Below are 6,000 nucleotides of genomic sequence, written 5' to 3' on the forward strand. Positions count from 1 at the left end.
TATAGCAGGTGATTGATTTCGGTTCATATTTGTTTACCTATTGTAATTATAAATAATTATAGTAGATTTGATTTGAAACAAATATACAGTTTCTCATGCAATTACAACGTCGTGATAGTTCACAACGGTGAATTATAATAACAACAATGTGAAACATGATCTACCGTCTATTTATTTTGTAAATAAAACTGCCTTTTCTTGCTGCAATGTACACTCATGGAAATGGAAAAAAGAACACATTGACACCGGTGTGTCAGACCCACCATACTTGTTCCGGACACTGCGAGAGGGCTGTACAAGCAATGATCACACGTACGGCACAGCGGACACACCAGGAACCGCGGTGTTGCCGTCGAATGGCGCTAGCTGCGCAGCATTTGTGCACCGCCGCCGTCAGTGTCGGCCAGTTTGCCGTGGCATACGGAGCTCCATCGCAGTCTTTAACACTGGTAGCATGCCGCGACAGCGTGGACGTGAACCGTATGTGCAGTTGACAGACTTTGAGCGAGGGCGTATAGTGGGCATGCGGGAGGCCGGGTGGACGTACCGCCGAATTGCTCAACACGTGGGGCGTGAGGTCTCCACAGTACATCGATGTTGTTGCCAGTGGTCGGCGGAAGGTGCACGTGCCCGTCGACCTGGGACCGGACCGCAGCGACGCACGGATGCACGCCAAGACCGTAGGATCCTACGCAGTGCCGTAGGGGACCGCACCGCCACTTCCCAGCAAATTAGGGACACTGTTGCTCCTGGGGTATCGGCGAGGACCATTCGCAACCGTCTCCATGAAGCTGGGCTACGGTCCCGCACACCGTTAGGCCGTCTTCCGCTCACGCCCCAACATCGTGCAGCCCGCTTCCAGTGGTGTCGCGACAGGCGTGAATGGAGGGACGAATGGAGACGTGTCGTCTTCAGCGATGAGAGTCGCTTCTGCCTTGGTGCCAATGATGGTCGTATGCGTGTTTGGCGCCGTGCAGGTGAGCGCCACAATCAGGACTGCATACGACCGAGGCACACAGGGCCAACACCCGCCATCATGGTGTGGGGAGCGATCTCCTACACTGGCCGTACACCACTGGTGATCGTCGAGGGGACACTGAATAGTGCACGGTACATCCAAACCGTCATCGAACCCATCGTTCTACCATTCCTAGACCGTCAAGGGAACTTGCTGTTCCAACAGGACAATGCACGTCCGCATGTATCCCGTGCCACCCAACGTGCTCTAGAAGGTGTAAGTCAACTACCCTGGCGAGCAAGATCTCCGGATTTGTCCCCCATTGAGCATGTTTGGGACTGGATGAAGCGTCGTCTCACGCGGTCTGCACGTCCAGCACGAACGCTGGTCCAACTGAGGCGCCAGGTGGAAATGGCATGGCAAGCCGTTCCACAGGACTACATCCAGCATCTCTACGATCGTCTCCATGGGAGAATAGCAGCCTGCATTGCTGCGAAAGGTGGATATACACTGTACTAGTGCCGACATTGTGCATGCTCTGTTGCCTGTGTCTATGTGCCTGTGGTTCTGTCAGTGTGATCATGTGATGTATCTGACCCCAGGAATGTGTCAATAAAGTTTCCCCTTCCTGGGAGAATGAATTCACGGTGTTCTTATTTCAATTTCCAGGAGTGTATACACCATAGCCCTTGTCTCTAATTGATTTGTGTGCTAAATGAGAGTATCTATGTGTATGTTACAGCTATGTAATATAGCAGGTGATTGATTTCGGTTCATATTTGTTTACCTATTGTAATTATAAATAATTATAGTAGATTTGAGTTGAAACCAATATACAGTTTTTCATGCAATTACAACGTCGTGATAGTTCACAACGGTGAATTATAATAACAACAATGTGAAACATGATCTACCGTCTATTTATTTTGTAAATAAGACTGCCTTTTCTTGCTGCAATGTATTTTATTTCTTCCAGACCGATTTGCCTTTAACTTTCAGCACAGTATTTAAAGAACATCGGAATCTATGTGCCACAAACCTATATTCGCTTAGTACACAGTTAAAAGAACAAAATCAATCAGCCAGTCATATTACATTGTACCTATCAGACCCACATACTGGCGAAAAGGCAACTTACTAAATATTTCGGAAGAAACCGATTCCTTCACATAGATAATGAAACATCCTGATATTACTTTAAGCGAACGGACCTTTTAAACTACAATAAATTCCTTTAAAATTTCACTAGTATTCTTTCATGCCAACACATTTTATTGCTCTGCTAACAGAGCTATATCAAAAATAATCTTTGTATATTGAGAAACTGCCAATTACAACTGCCCATATTTTCGGAAAATACTCCTTTCTCTGATTACATATACGTACATGTAAATCATGCATTATTACAGAAATATTACGAAATGTGGTCATTGACATACGCTAGAGAACATTACGTATAAGGTAAGTCACATTACAATGGACTAAAAAATCACATACGCATAAAACAGTACTATACATACTGTAAGTAACATATCGTAAGTACTATGTGTCTTCTGTGTCATACAGATACCGTTGATGACGAGACAACCCCCAAAATCAGTCCCATGAAATAAACTGTTACCAGTAAGAGCTGCTGTCACACAGTTTATTGTTAATATGAAATATTTATAATTTCTGTCAGTTTGTAAGACTGCCAGAGAAACAATCAATAATTTGTATTCACCGATAAATTAAAAAAAAGTCATATTAACGTTTGCTTGTCCTAAAAACTCATTGACGTTGGACAGTGCACACACCGTCGTCCAGTAGGAAGCCTCAGCAAGAGAGCCGAAACCACGGATTCAAATACTCTGGGAAGCATGACGTAGCACGAAAGCCCGAGGGTATTTACCTACATGGCTCGTAACTTCTGGAAACCAACATGAAATTTCAGCTTCTCAAGAAGATGGAATTTTTTTATATTCCAGAGTTTGAAGAATGCCACAGCATCATATGCCCATCTGAGTTCCTCAATCAAGACATTTCTTCAGCAAACTTGTATCAGCTAGAGAGCAGAAATTGGACTTAATTCCTTCTATAATGGCTTTCCGTAGAGTGCTTCTCCTCAGTTAATTTTCCCTTATCGTTCGGACGCCTGCTGCTCTCACCTTGGGCCCCTAAGTCAGGTTTCGTATGCTCATCTGTAGATCCACTGTGCAAATGCGAAGCACCATACAACTTATTTTATTTCACATACTTTGCCAGTATTTTGCCGGTTTACTAGAGGACAAAGGTTGCGAAGTTAGTCTATCATGCAGTCAGTCAATCTTCGTTATCATTCAGGGTTTCCTCATCATTTACAGTACTGGCCATTATAATTGCTACACCAAGAAGAAATGCAGATGATACACGGGTATTCATTGGACAGATATATTATACTAGAACTGACATCTGATTACATTTTCACGCAACTTGGGTGCATAGATTCTGAAAAATCAGTACCCAGAACAACCTCCTATGGCCGTAATAACGGCCTTAATACGCCTGGGCATTGAGTCGAACAGAGCTTGGATGGTGTGTATAGGTACAGCTGCCCATGCAGCTTCAACACGTTACCACAGTTCATCAAGAGCAGTGACTGGCGTATTGTGACGAGCCAGTTGCCCGGCCACCACTGACCAGTCGTTTACAATTGGTGAGAGATCTGGAGAATGTGCTGGCCAGGGCAGCAGTCGAACACTTTCTGTATCCAGAAAGACCCGTACAGGTCCTGCAACATGCGGTCGTGCATTATCCTGCTGAAATGTATGGTTTCGCAGGGATCGAATGAAGGGTAGAGCCACGGCTCGTAACCCATCTGAAATGTAATGTCCACTGTTCAAAGTGCCGTCAATGCGAACAAGAGGTGACCGAGACGTGTAACCAGTGGCACCCCATGCCATCACGCCAGGTAATACGCCAGTATGGCGATGACGAATACACACTTCCAATGTGTGTTCACCGCGATGTCGCCAAACACGGATGCGACCATCACGATGCTGTAAACAGAACCTGACTCATCCGAATAAATGACGTTTTGCCATTCGTGCACCCAGGTTCGTCGTTGAGTACACAATCGCAGGCGCTCCTGTCTGTGATGCAGCGTCAAGGGTAACCACAGCTATGGTCTCCGAGCTGATAGTCCATGCTGCTGCAAATGTCGTCCAACTGTTCGTGCAGGTGGTTGTTGTCTAGCAAACGCCCCCATTTGTTGACTCAGGGATCGAGACGTGGCTGCACGATCCGTTACTGCCATGCGGATAAAATGCCTGTCATCTCGACTGCTAGTGATACGAGACCGTTGGGATCCAGCGCGGCGTTCCGTATTACCCTCCTGAACCCACCGATTCCATATCCTGCTAACAGTCATTGGATCTCGACCCACGCGAACAGCATTGTCACGATACGATAAATCGCAATCGCGATAGGCTACAATCCGACCTTTATCAAAGTCGGAAATGTGGTGGTACCCATTTATCCTCCTTACACGAGGCATCACAACAACATTTCAGCAGGCATCCCTGGTCAACTGCTGTTTGTGTATGAGAAATCGGTTGGAAACTTTCCTCATGTCAGCATGTTGTAGGTGTCGCCACCGGAGCCAACCTTGTGTGAATGCTCTGAAAAGCTAATCATTTGCATATCAGAGCGTCTGTAGCACGTCATCTTCGTGGTATAGCAATTTTAATGGCCAGTAGTGTAGTTTCTTTCCTTTCACAGTTTTTTTCAAATGTCTGACCAGGCTCTCCAGTCTCTCCTGAACATTATCTCAAAAGTCCATAGTTGCACAATTTGTATGTGATTTGCTTTAAAACTGCTTTGAATGACGTAGATATAGTAAACATTGTACCACACAACAGAGAAATGAAAAATATCGTTTGGCTCTACATTCTCCAAGCCATCACTACTACAACGTAATTACCAATAAAGTGATCAGTATGTTCAGTTTGACCAGTCGGTGCACTGGCAGTGCTTAGAAATAATGGAAACATCAATTACTTTCCCAGTATCCACACAGCGCCTTTGATCGGGTGTAATCTCTTTAGTGTCACGTTCCATCGAAAGCTACGGTTGGGTGACGTTTGAAATAATTTACGTTTACTGCTTCTTCTACAGTTTCCTGCATTAATTTCTCTGATACACGTCCAACTGCAGTGCGCTGTGCATAGTCCAGATTCAAGACACCACACAGCTTATTATCTGCTATTTTGCTGTTACCTGTAACTTGTAAGTTGACCGTCACTATGGGAACTTCCAGAAGTGTTTTTTCCTCTATGTTTTCTAAAACTGCAGTCATACTGAAACCCGATATCATACGCCTATAGAAATGCTTTGGTTCTAATTGTAACACATCCATATCTAATAAAAATGAATTTTTTCATGCAAATTTGATTCTGTATCCCATTAATCAGAAAAAATATAACTAATTAATATCTTCTGCAGTAAAGTTTCTAGGATAATACTGAATCCAGTGCAGTCTGTTTCTCTTCTCTTATGGAATATGGGTAGTCAGTCAGTTGACGCTGATGTGTATTGATGATACGCGATATTTAATGTTTTCCAGAGTGTTGTGGCAATTAGAATAATAAGTTTTATAGAGAATTGTGAGCTGGTATTACCCACTGAGATGTCTGCTTGACCTGGTGTCTATAATATGCCTCACAGTCCTTAACGGCCCATACGGAGGAGAGCCATTAGGGAAATTAAACCACAGAGTGAAGTAGATGAAACTGGAAGTTATCTCCAGCATCAGGCATTACGAGGAGAAACGACTGAGTCGCAGCCGGACATATTTTAATCCCACTAGCAGCTATACAAACTGTATTAAAAGCTGTGATTCCATATGATCAGCGAGAGAAAGAACCTTGTAACTGCAATAGTAAGACCCTAAGAAGTATCAAGTGATAATAATAAAACGGGTAACCGTCTGAAAACCTCGTCAGATTTTCATTTAAAATTGTATACAACTTTCAGTAACAGGCTTTCTATGCTTAGTTCAGCAAATTATTCCATTAAATTACATT

The sequence above is a fragment of the Schistocerca nitens genome, chromosome 5 (assembly GCF_023898315.1).
Source record: "Schistocerca nitens isolate TAMUIC-IGC-003100 chromosome 5, iqSchNite1.1, whole genome shotgun sequence".
NCBI classification, from domain to species: Eukaryota; Metazoa; Arthropoda; class Insecta; order Orthoptera; family Acrididae; genus Schistocerca; species Schistocerca nitens.